Raw genomic sequence first — 13,569 nt, forward strand, 5'->3', positions numbered from 1 at the left:
GCCATACTTTATTTGGTGTCAGGAAGGAATTTTCCCCCCTGATATGAGGACAATTGGTTTATTCCTCAAAGGGTTTTTTTTGCCTTTCTATGCACCAACACGGCACCGTAAATAGGTTTAGTCTGATAGATGAATAATTTACACATATACATGATACTGTAATATATAACCAGCCCATCTATTAATAAAATGTTCCTTTTACCCCCTATATCTTTGTGTTGTTTTACTCCATTGCATGTCCATGTAGTCATTATTACTGCCCCCTATGTCTTGTGAGCACATACAGCAGTGTCCCCCAAACTCCAGTCCTCACGACCCTAACACATCATGGTGTCAGGGTTTCCTTCATATTTCTCAGGTGAGAAAACCTACGCCAGCTCCTGATGCCTTGATGATAATTCCATCCCTGGTGCAAAACGAAGGAAATCCTGACACCATGACGTGTTGGGGCCGTGAGGACTGGAGTTTGGGAATCACTGTCATACATGAGATAAAGCTGGATGAGCCCCCAATATCGTTATATCCTATGGTGATAAATCAACTAATTGCTCTGATTCCTGTGAGTGTCGGTTCTGGAGCAGGAGATGCTGGGGCCTTTCTCCATTTCGGGGCAATAAATGAGAACACTGAGGCAGTCTGTCCTCTGTTACCTCAGAGCTTTCTAAAAAGACATAGTAGAATCGGTTTCCTAAACCAGACAATTGTCATATAATAGAGGAGAGAGTTTGTCAGGGCCGGCATCAGCAAGTACTGGGACTTTGAGCAGGTGGGGATGCCCACTCACCATTGGGGACACTGGCCCACTATGGGGGCCTGGGACCAGAGCCTGTGAGTGGGCTCCCCCACACTTGCTCAGGGCAATAGAGTTTAACTGAACCTGCATCTCGGACGCAGGTTCAGTTAGTGCACCGACAGAATCCTGCTGCTGGGGCCCAATGAGCAGAAGAGACGGGGCCCGATGCAGGCCCCCTCTGCTCATCGGGTCCCATATGCCAGTCAGGGCAGTAATGCCCTGATGGTGGCCCTGTCCATCATATATTGGAGTATTATATGGGGCCTTTTCTGTATGGAACATTATATGGGGCCCATTATATATGGAGCATTATATGGGGCCCATTATATGTGGAGCAACATATGGAGCCCTTCATATACTGTATGGAGTAATATATGGGGTCCATTATGTATGGTGCAATATTTGAGGACCCTTATACTGTATGGCGCACTATATGGGGATCATTATATTGTTTGGAGCATTATATGGGGCTTATTATACTGTATGGAGCATTATATGGGGCCCATTATACTGTATAGAGCATTATATTGGGCCCATTATACTGTATGGAGCAATATATAGGGTCCATTATTCTGTATGGACAATATATGATGCTCATTATACAGTATGGCGCAGTATATGGTGCTCATTATTCTGTATAGAGCAATATATGGGCTCGTTATGTATGGAGCGTTATATGGGATCCATTATCCTGTAGGAGAAATATATGGGGTTCATTATACTTAATGGAGCAATATATGGGGCTCATTATACTGTGTTGAACATTATATGGGGTCCATTTTACTGTATGGAGCAATATACAGGGTCCATTATTCTGTATGGAGCAATATATGATGCTCATTTTTCTGTATGGAGCAGTATATCGTGCTCATTATACTGTATGGAGCAATATGTGATGCCCATAATACTGTATGGAGCAATATATGGGGCTCATTATTCTGTATACAGCACTATGAGGAGCCCATAATACCCTATGGAGGAGTATACTGTCCAGTCTCTGAGCTATTGTAGAAATTATAATAGATATCACCCATGTAATGTAAGAAGTGAAATCTTTGGCATTGTACTATACCTATATTTCTCTGCTGTATCTGTGCATCATAAAATGTGGTATGTGTTAAAGGGACCAATGAGACTCTTTCACAAGTGGTCTACGAAAACCTGGATTCAACCCTGGGGTTTGTTACAGGGTTTCAGTGCAGCTGGGAACTATTCAACTCATAGAGCATTGCCTGGGCTGAATACACTGGATGCGGCAAAGTGGAGGCTGGTGGAGCCATGGAGGAAATCATCCCTGACTGGTGGACTCCCCTTCTGCCCCAAACAGCATGAAAGCTGCAGACAGCTGAGAAAGCTCCAGGGTGGTGAGGGGCGGAGTATAATCAGTATATAATCAGACTGGTCTCCAAAAATCCAGCAGGAAAGTCACCAGCCAGGAAGAAGGGCGTCGGCAGCCTTATATCCAGTCCTCAATTCGAGCCACCCAGTTATCATCTAGCTGCCCAGGTGTTTGGTAATCAGCCTCATTACCTTCCTTCACCAGAGGAGGGAGTTCATCAGACCTCAATGGTGAAGGGAAAAATGAACTCACAACAGGGGCGCCTGTCTGTATCCTGTTCATTTAGACAATGTTGACATGTTCATGTTTTAAATACATTAGATAGGGAATGCTCCGTGAAGGGTTACCGTGACGTGGTGGAGCAGCTTGCTATACAGTTTTTGCAAAAAATGTGTCAACTAAATACCCTGTATTTGTTATCCAGGACTTGCTAATTACTGTCATATTTTTTACTGTAGAGTATTTTTGCAAATTTGTCATTTTGTGTTTTCTTGTTGTGTTTCAGCCAGTGGGTGGCATGAACAGTGTCTGACCGACTTGTTCACACTTGGGCATGTCACATATGCTTTTAATCCGTTTTTTCCTTGCTTAGCATGGTTTGGGAGACCCCACCTGTTATGAATGGGTCACCGAGGAGAAAAAAGCAAAACAAGCTAAGTCACAGAAAACCGGAGAGGTAGTTAACTATGCAGATTGCAGATCCCTGATCCTACCACACAACTAGCAGCAGCCGTGGAGCGTACCTACGATGTTCCTAGACTCTTCGTCACAGCCGAAGGACTACATACAGTTGTGGCCAAAAGTATTGACACCCCTGCAATTTTGTCAGATAATACTCAGTTTCTTCCTGAAAGTTATTGCAAACACAAATTCTTTGGTATTATTATCTTCATTTAATTTGTCTTAAATGAAAAAACACAAAAAGAATTGTCCTAAAGCCAAATTGGATATAATTCCACACCAAACATAAAAAAGAGGTTGGACAAAAGTATTGGCACTGTTCAAAAAATCATGTGATGCTTCTCTTATTTGTGTAATTAACAGCACCTGTAACACCTAACAGGTGTTGGCAATAACTAAATCACACTTGCAGCCAGTTGACATGGAATAAAGTTGACTCAACCTCTGTCCTGTGTCCTTGTGTGTACCACATTGAGCATGGAGAAAAGAAAGAAGACTAAAGAACTGTCTGAGGACTTGAGAAACCAAATTGTGAGGAAGCATGAGCAATCTCAAGGCTACAAGTCCATCTCCAAAGACCTGAATGTTCCTGCGTCTACCATGCGCAGTGTCATCAAGAAGTTTAAAGCCCATGGCACTGTGGCTAACCTCCCTAGATGTGGACGGAAAGGAAAATTGACAAGACATTGCAATGCAGGATTGTGCAGATGTTGGATTAAGAACCTTGACTAACATCCAAACAAGTTCAAGCTGCCCTGCAGTCTGAGGGTACAACAGTGTCAACCCGTACTATCCGTCGGCGTCTGAATGAAAAGGGACTGTATGGTAGGAGACCCAGGAAGACCCCACTTCTTACCTAGAGACATAAAAAAGCCAGGTTGGAGTTTGCCAAAACTTACCTGAAAAAGCCTAAAGCGTTTTGGAAGAATGTTCTCTGGTCAGATGAGACAAAAGTAGAGCTTTTTGGGCAAAGGCATCAACATAGAGTTTACTGGAGAAAAAAAGAGGCATTCAAAGAAAAAAACAAGGTCCCTACAGTCGAACATGGAGGAGGTTCCCTGATGTTTTGGGGTTGCTTTGCTACCTCTGGCACTGGACTGCTTGACCGTGTGCATGGCATTATGAAGTCTGAAGACTACCAACAAATTTTGCAGTATAATGTAGGGCCCAGTGTGAGAAAGCTGGGTCTCCCTTAGAGGTCATGGGTCTTCCAGCAGGACAATGACCCAAAACACACTTCAAAAAGCACTAGAAAATGGTTTGAGAGAAAGCACTGGAGACTTCTAAGGTGGCCAGCAATGAGTCCAGACCTGAATCCCATAGAACACCTGTGGAGAGATCTAAAAATGGCAGTTTGGAGAAGGCACCCTTCTAATATCAGGGACCTGGAGCAGTTTGCCAAAGAAAAATGGTGTAAAATTCCAGCAGAGCATTGTAAGAAACTCATCGATGGTTACCGGAAGTGGTTGGTCGCAGTTATTTTGGCTAAAGGTTGTGCAGCCAAGTATTAGGCTGAGGGTGCCAATACTTTTGTCTGGCCCATTTTTGGCGTTTTGTGTGAAAAGATCAATGTTTTGCTTTTTGCTTCAATTTCTTTTGTGTTTTTTCTTTCAAGACAAATTAAATGAAGATAATAATACCAAAGAATTTGTGATTGCAATCATTTTCAGGAAGAAACTGAGTATTATCTGACAAAATTGCAGGGGTGTCAATACTTTTGGCCACAACTGTAAGCCTGAAGCATGAAAAAGGGAAAACTAACTGCCCCAGAGCAGACCACAAAGGAAAGACAGCCCCCACACATGTACTGACGGTGAAATAAGATGAAAGCACAAACACAGGCAGGAAAATAGGCTGAGCAAATGATGAGGCCCAAACTAACTGGAAAGGAAAGGAAAGGAAAGACACTGTCTGCAACCTGCAAAAAACCCTACAAAAATAATGTTCAACACTTCTGATAGCAAAATTAACCCGGAAGTCACTAGACTTCTCCCACTATATCAGCACTCTGAAATATTCTGAGACAGAGCAAAAAAGAGGCCAAACTAGTAAGGGACAAAAAGCAAATTGGCAAATACAGATAAATAAGAGTGGAAATTCACCACAGCCCCCAGCCGGGGCTGGCTGACCACACAAAAAACTGAATAGACCAATAAAATCAAGTGTGAACATTAGCAGAAAAACTTAGCTTTAGATGACTGGAACAGAGCTGAAAACCCAGAGCTGACAAGCCAGAAGGAGTCACCAGCAACAGGATAGGGCGTTGGCTGTCTTAAATCCAGTCTGAGATTCCTGAGGTCCAATCGTCATCCTCACCATCAGGTGGAAGACCTCCACTGATTAAATCAGCCTCACTACCTCCTGTTACCACCAGAGGGAGTCTGGAAGGAGAACTCACAACTGGTGAGCCAGAGAATGAACTCACAACAGTACCCCCCCTTGAGGAGGGGTCACCGAACCCTCATCCACGCCGATCAGGATGGGCCCGGTGAAACGCACGAACCAATCTATTGGCATGAATATCAGAGGCAGAGACCCAAGAATTATCCTCCTGACCATAACCCTTCCATTTGACCAAATATTGGAGTCTCCGTCTAACCAAACGAGAATCCAATATTTTCTCTTCCTCATATTCCACATTGCCTTCAACTAACACAGGGTCAGGAGGTGCTGCCATAGGAACCACTGGCTCAACAAACCTCTTCAACAGAGATTTGGGAAATACGTTATGGATCTTAAACATAACTGGAAGAGCCAATCGAAACGAAACAGGATTAAGAATCTCCAAAATCTTAAAAGTTCCATTAATTCTTGGCTTAAATTTAGGAGATGCAACCTTCATAGGAATATTCTTAGACGACAACCAAACCATATCACCCACTTTAAACCGGGGACCAATGGTCCTATGCCGGTTGGAAAATCGCTGGGCCTTTTCCTAAGAGAGTGACAACTTATCCACAACTTGGTCTCATATCTGCTGCATTCTCTTAACTACAGTGTCCACACCTGGGCAGGACGAAGATTCCACTTGCCCTGAAGAGAATCGAGGATGAAACCCAAAATTACAGAAAAAGGGTGACATCAAAGTGGCAGAACTAGCTCTATTGTTCTGTGCAAATTCGGCCAAGGGCAAAAATGAGACCCAATCATCCTGATCAGCAGATATAAAACATCTCAAATAAGACTCCAAGGTCTGGTTTGTTCTCTCAGTCTGTCCATTGGTCTGGGGATGAAACGCGGAGGAGAAGGATAACTGAATTCCCAGAATGGAACAAAAGGCTTTCCAGAATCTGGAAACAAAGTGGACTCCTCTGTCGGATACAATGTTCTCAGGAATCCCATGTAACCGAACCACCTGTTGTAAAAACAAGGGCACCAGCTCAGCGGAAGATGGCAACTTTGGGAGTGGTACAAGATGGACCATCTTCGAAAATCTATCACAAATCACCCAGATAACAGTCATTCTCTGAGAGACAGGAAGATCAGAAATAAAATCCATTGCGATATGGGTCCATGGCCTCTTGGGCACCAGCAAGGGCATCAGCAACCCACTACAGCGAGAACAGGGTTTAGACCGAGAACAAGTCCCACAGGACTGTACAAAATTCCTGACATCACGAGATAAGGCAGGCCACCAAAAGGACCGACTCACCAAATCTCTGGTACCAAAAATACCTGGATGACCAGCCAATGCGGAGCAATGAATTTCAGACATCACTCTCTTTCTCCACTGGTCAGGAACATACAATTTTCCCATAGGGCAACGCTCAGGTTTATCCTCCTTAAATTCCTCCAGGGCGCATCTCAAATCGGGCGATATGGCAGAAAGAACTACCTCCTCACCTAGGATGGTAGTAGGCTCGGTCACACTAAGAGAATCGGCAAAGAAACTCCTAGAAAGGGTGTCTGCCTTAACATTCTTAGTGCCCAGAAGAAAAGAGACCACAAAATTAAAATGCGTGAAAAACAAGGCCCATCTAGCCTGTCTAGGATTCAAGCATTTGGCCGACTCCAGATAAATCAAATTCTTGTGATCGGTGAGGACCACAACTTGATGTCTAGCTCCCTCCAACCAATGTCTCCACTCCTCAAATGCCCATTTCATGGCCAACAATTCCCGATTCCCCAAGTCATAGTTGCGTTCAGATGGGGAGAACTTTCGAGAAAAGAAGGCACAGGGATTCATTTTAGAAGTCACAGGGTCTTTTTGGGACAAAACAGCTCCTGCACCAATTTCAGAAGCATCTACCTCCACCTGAAATGGAAGTGAGACATCAGGTTGCCGTAAAACTGGAGCTGAAGTAAATCTCTGCTTAAGCTCCTGAAATGCTGAGACAGCCTCAGGAGACCAATTCAGCACATCAGTGCCCTTCTTGGTCAGATCAGTCAGTGGTTTGACAATACCAGAAAAATTATCTATAAATTTACGATAGAAATTAGCAAAACCCAAAAACTTCTGGAGGGCCTTCAAAGAAGTAGGCTGAACCCAATCATAAATGGCCTGTACCTTGGCCGGGTCCATTTCAATAGTCGATGGAGATAAGATAAATGCCAAAAATGAAATCCACTGTACACCAAAGAGACATTTCGATCCCTTAACAAACAGGGAATTCTCCCTCAAAATCCGGAACACAGTCCGGACGTGTTCCACATGAGAATCCCAATCACTAGAAAAGATCAAAATATCATCCAGATAGATGATCAAAAACTTATCCACAAAGTCACGGAAAATATCATTCACAAAGGACTGGAAGACAGAAGGGGCATTAGTGAGCCCAAAAGGCATCACCAGGTACTCCAAATGTCCCTCCGGAGTATTAAACGCCGTCTTCCATTCATCCCCGTGCTTGATGCGAATAAGATTATATGCCCCCCTGAGGTCAAGCTTAGTAAACCAGCAGGCACTCTTAACTCTGGAGAATAAATCAGACATCAGAGTTAACGGGTACTGATATTTAACCGTCATCTTGTTAAGGGAACGATAATCAATACACGGTCTTAATGAACCATCTTTCTTGGCCACAAAAAAAACAAGCACCTAAAGGTGACGAGGATGGTCTAATACGACCCTTCTCCAATGACTCCTTAATATAGGATAGCATAGCATCATGTTCGGGTACAGATAAGTTGAAAAGCCGACCCTTGGGAAATTTACACCCAGGCATCAACTCAATTGCACATAACTCCTATGTGGAGGCAAAGACGCAGGCTTGCTCTCACTAAATACATCAGAAAAATCGGCTAGATAATCAGGAATATCATGAGACTGAGGAGAGGTGGAGAAAACAGGAGCATCCCTAAGAACACACTGACAACCCCAACTCACCACAGACCCAGATTTCCAATCCAAAACTGGATTATGAGTTTGCAACCAAGGAAAACCCAGAACAATGGTATCATGCAAATTATGCAGCACCAAAAATTTACAATTTTCTTGGTGGTCTGGGTCAACTCGCATTGTCACCTGGGTCCAAAACTGAGGTTTACTCTCCGCCAAAGGAGTAGCATCAATACCCCTCAAAGGAATAGGCGTCCGCAGAGGCGTCATGGAAAAACCACATCGTTTAGCAAAGTCCAAATCCATCAGATTCAACTCTGCTCCTGAATCCACAAAAGCCTTTGTGGAAAACGTGGATAAAGGAGCAGATCAGAGTAATTGCCAAAAGAAACTTAGGTTGTACACTGCCCACAGCAAATGTGTGTGCAAAACGTTTCTCTCGTTTAGGGCAGACAGAAATAATATGAAAGGCATCTCCACAGAAAAAACACAGCTTATTACGCCTTCTATACTCCTGACTAGTGTTGAGCGATACCACCCGATACTGAAAAATATCGTATCGGAATGGATCGGCCGATCTAAAAAAAGTATCGGGTATCGCCGATTCCGATCCCGGAAGTCCCATTCAAGTCAATGGAACAGAAATATCGGAATTAAAAAAAACCCTTTCTTTCCCTGTTGGTTAATTCTACATGGAGAAAAACAACTAATAATAATGTAGAATGTATTGTGGGAGGTGTAGGAGACATTAAAGCCATAGAGCTTTAGCCCAATCAAATGGAATAGCAGGATTTTTTTTTTTTTTTAAAGACGTTCGTAGTTACAAAGATATTGACTATGTTAAAGTCTTTAATTTTTTGTCAGATATGTATGTTTCACTACTTCCATGCTCTTCACCATCTTTTTTACTTCTCCCACACTTTCTCCTTCATCATCTTCAGCAGCAGTATCTTCTTCTTCTTTTATTTTTCTTCTTTTATTCTTCTTCTTTTATTCTTCTTTTATTGTTCTTCATATTCTACTTCTTCATCTTCTTCCTATTCTTCTTCATCATATTCTTATTTGTGTCAGGCATTCCTGTAGTTGTTATCTATAAAAGTTTGAAGATTACACCTTCCGTTCAGCCTGTCACAAAAGATTTACAACAGGATTTGTCCGCGTTCAGTTTGGCCTGCAGCAGCAGGCCTTTTCCAGGGGCACCACGAGGAGGAACGGACTCACCCCCATACACTGCTTAGTCTTCTTCTGCTTATAAATTAGATAATATCATTTGCTCTGATTTTTAGCCTTATGCTTCATGTTCTTCAGCTTTTGGATTTTATGCTTCTTGGTCTTCTGTCTCTTGTTGTTCTGCATCTTGGTGGTTGTCTTCCTGTTCTTTGTCCTCTTGGTCATCTTCTTCAGGGTCATCTTTTAGGTATTCTTCTGTGTGGTCTTCAGGGTCGTCGTCTTCAGGGTCATTGTCAGGGAGATCCAGAGTGAGAATCAAAAACCATTTCCACAAGCTTGAACTTGGAAAAGTAGCAGAAGGTACAAGAAGGCTGAGGAACTGCCGAGAACCAGCTGACGGTACTGGAACCCGGAGGGGCAGCAGAATGAACAAGAGCCAATGGCACAACCGTGGACCAGCTGACGGTGCTGGAACACGGTTACTAAGCAGGAGGTACCTGTGCTCCAAAGCACTACCAAGGACCAGCAGACGTTGCTGGAACTCGGATGCCCAGAAGGAGGCACCTAGGCCAAAGGCACTGCCGAGAACCAGCTGATGGTGCTGGAACCCGGATGGGTAGCAGAAGGTACCCAGGAAAAAAACAAAGTTGCAGGGCCGTGAGCCGTCCGCAGTTACCGAAACCCACAGTCCTACAGGGGGTGCTTGTTGCTTGTCCTATTGGCACTACAGAACCAGCCTTTATTATCAGAACCCACAGCCCACATAGGAAGCACCGAAACTGCAGGCACCATAGACTCGGCTAACCCGACCGCAACACGACAGGACAACGTATCAGTGGCAAAGTGACGTTGACACTACCCGGAAACAGCAGACGTCCTGGAACCAGGCTGGGCAGGAGGGAGTGCCCAAGCCAAAGACACTGCAGAGAACCAGCTGACGGTGCTGGAACCCGGAGGGGCAGCAAAAGGAACAAGAGCCAATGGCACAACCGTGGACCAGCTGACGGTGCTGGAACACGGTTTCTAAGCAGGAGGTACCTGTGCTAAAAAGCACTACCAAGGACCAGCAGACGTTGCTTGAACTCGGATACCGACAAGGAGGCACCTCAGCCAAAGGCACTGCCGAGAACCAGCTGACGGTGCTGGAACCCGGATGGGTAGCAGAAGGTACCCATGAAAAACAAAGTTGCAAGGCCGCGAGCCGGCCGCAGTTACCGAAACCCACAGTCCTACAGGGAGTGCTTGTCCTATTGGCACTATGGAACCAGCCTTTGTTACCAGAACCCGCAGCCCACATAGGAAGCACTGAAACTGCAGGCACCATAGACTCGGCTAACCCGACCGCAACACGACAGGACAACGTATCAGTGGCAAAGTGACGTTGACACTACCCGGAAACAGCAGGCGTGCTGTAACCAGGCTGGGCAGGAGGGAGTACCCGTGCCAAAGACACTGCCGAGAACCAGCTGACGGTGCTGGAACCCGGAGGGGCAGCACAAGGAACAAGAGCCAATGGCACAACCGTGGACCAGCTGACGGTGCTGGAACACGGTTTCTAAGCAGGAGGTACCTGTGCTAAAAAGCACTACCAAGGACCAGCAGACGTTGCTGGAACTCGGATACCAAGAAGGAGGCACCTAGGCCAAAGGCTCTGCCGAGAAACAGCTGACGGTGCTGGAACCCGGCTGGGAAGGAGGGAGTACCCGTGGCAAACACACTTCTGAGCAGCAACATGCGATGTTGAAGCCCAGGGGTCAATCTTGCAGCAGGCTGAGGCCAACTTGGAGCGAGTTTTATATTGGTTGTACACAACTACTGATTGTAACCGTGCTCCACTTTGGCCTCTGGCTCTGCTGTCTCTAGTATTTCCCCTGGCCTCCAACCACGGCAGTTGCTGCTCTGCAGAGATGTCTGCACAATCCACACTTGTTCCTGAGTTACTGGGGCTCAGTCACGTCAGTTGATCCCCTGATGTGTGTCCGGCAAGGTGTCCTGCTCTGTCCACATTCCCACAACTATTAATGGGAATGGGAACAGAGCAGAAGACATTGCCGGACACATATCAGGGGATCAACTGAGGTGACTGAGCCCCAGTAACACAGGAACAAGTGTGGATTGTGCAGACGGCACATCAGAGCAGCGACTGGCTGGGTTGGAGGCCAGGGGAAATACTAGAGACAGTACAGCCAGAGGCCTAAGTGGACCATGGTTAAAAGTCAGTAGTAGTGTGATGTTGGAGGCAGCAGGAGACTTTGCCATCCGCACAGCAGGGGAACAGCTGGCGTTACTGAACCCCACAGACAGAGGAGCGAGTGTTTCTATCTGTGCGGACGGCACTTCCAAGCTACAAATGACTGTGTTGAAGCCCAGGATCAATGCTCCGACCAGGCTGAGGCCTACTTGGAGCAAGTGGAAAATAACATGTAGTGTGATGTTGGAGGCAGCAGGAAACTTTGCCATCCGCACAGCAGGGGAACAGCTGGCGTTACTGAACCCCACAGATACAGGAGCTAGTGTGTTGTGAGTTCATTTTCCCCTTCATTACTGAGGCCTGAGGAACTCCCTCTTCTGGTAAAGAAAGGTAGTGAGCCTGTTTATCAAACACCTGAGGCTGATGATGATGACTGGCTGAGTGGAGTTACTGACTGGATATAAGGCTGCCGACGCCCTTCTGCCCTGCGGGTGATTTCTCTGTGGGATCCTTGGAGACCAGTCTGAATTCCTGCTCCTCTAAAAGCTAAGTTTGCTGCTCGGCCTTTTGTTTTGTGCCTTGACTTTGTTTTGCTTTGTTTCTCTGGATTTCTGCCATTCCCTGCTGGGGTGTGCTGAATTCCTTTAGCTCTGTCTTCTGAAAATACCTGAGAGCTGATTTAGTTTTTGAAGCCTAGCTGCTTCAGGGCCTTTTTCACATCAGCTTGTTGGCTTATGTCTTTGATAGGGTTTTGGCAGATTGCAGACAGCAGCCTTCCTGTCCTTTCCTATCTAGGTAGTTTTGGGGCCCCGTCTTTGCTCAGTCTATCTTTCTGTCTGTGTTAGTGTTTTCATCTTGCTTCACCGTCATTATATGTTGGGGGCTGCCTATTGCTTTGGGGTCTGCTCTGGGGCAGTTTAGATTTCCCCTTTCTTTCTTTAGGCCTATTTAATTCTCCGGCTGTGATCGAGGGGTCTAGGGCATCGTAGGAACCCCCCACGGCTACTGCTAGTTGTGTTGATAGGTTCAGGGGTCTGCAATCTGATAGTTGCCAACTTCTCTGGTTTTCTGGACTTAGCTTGTATTTCTGTTTTCGCCTCCTACAGTGACTCATTCATAACAGAATCACCCGCCATACCGCAGATCCTAGGGTACTCAGTAGCAGGAAAGAATTGAAAAAAAAAAAAAAAAAATTGTGTATATTTTTTCCTCTATATCTCTGAGGCCGTAGGGGGAATTTTTTTTTCTCTCAATGGAGATAAAGCAATTGTCTGATCGTGTGGAGCAGCTCGCTGCGGAAGTGTGGGGAATTTCCGCCTACCTTGCTCATTCATATGCTGCTGAACTAAAGATTCCTACACCAGATGTATTTTTTGGGGATCGGTCTAAATTTTTGAATTTCAAAAATAATTGTAAATTATTTTTTGCCTTGAAGCCTAACTCATCAGGGAGCTCCGCGCAGCAGGTTAAAATTGTCATCTCTTTGCTGCGTGGCGATCCCCAGGATTGGGCGTTTTCTTTGAAACCAGATGATCCTATTCTGACTAATGTGAACGCATTTTTTCAGGCCTTGGGGTTGTTGTATGACGAACCTAATGCCATTGATCAGGCTGAAAAGACCCTGCTGGCATTGAACCAGGGTCGTGATTCTGCAGAATTGTACTGTCAAAAATTCCGAAAGTGGGCAGTACTTACTACCTGGAATGATAATGCCTTGGCTGCTCTCTTTCGGAAGGGGTTGTCAGAAGCCGTAAAAGATACTATGGTGGGATTTCCTGTTCCCTCTGGTCTTGACGATTCTATGTCATTAGCCATTCAGGTTGATCGGCGTTTGCGCGAACGCAAAGCTGCACGAGAAGTGTTGCCACCTGTTGAACAAATGTCTGAACCTATGCAATGTGATAGAGTTTTTTCCAGAGAGCAGCGTCAGGAGTTCAGAAGGCGTAATAAGTTGTGTTTTTTCTGTGGAGATGCCTCGCATATTATTTCTGTCTGTCCTAAACGAGAGAAACGCTTTGCACACACGTTTTCTGTTGGGGCTGTTCAACCCAAGTTTCTTCTGGCTATTACTCTGATCTGCTCCCTGTCCACATTTTCCGCCAAGGCTTTTGTGGATT

This window comes from Dendrobates tinctorius, unplaced genomic scaffold, assembly GCF_039654945.1.
Source record: "Dendrobates tinctorius isolate UK_male_01 unplaced genomic scaffold, ASM3965494v1 ptg000018l, whole genome shotgun sequence".
Lineage (NCBI taxonomy): Eukaryota > Metazoa > Chordata > Amphibia > Anura > Dendrobatidae > Dendrobates > Dendrobates tinctorius.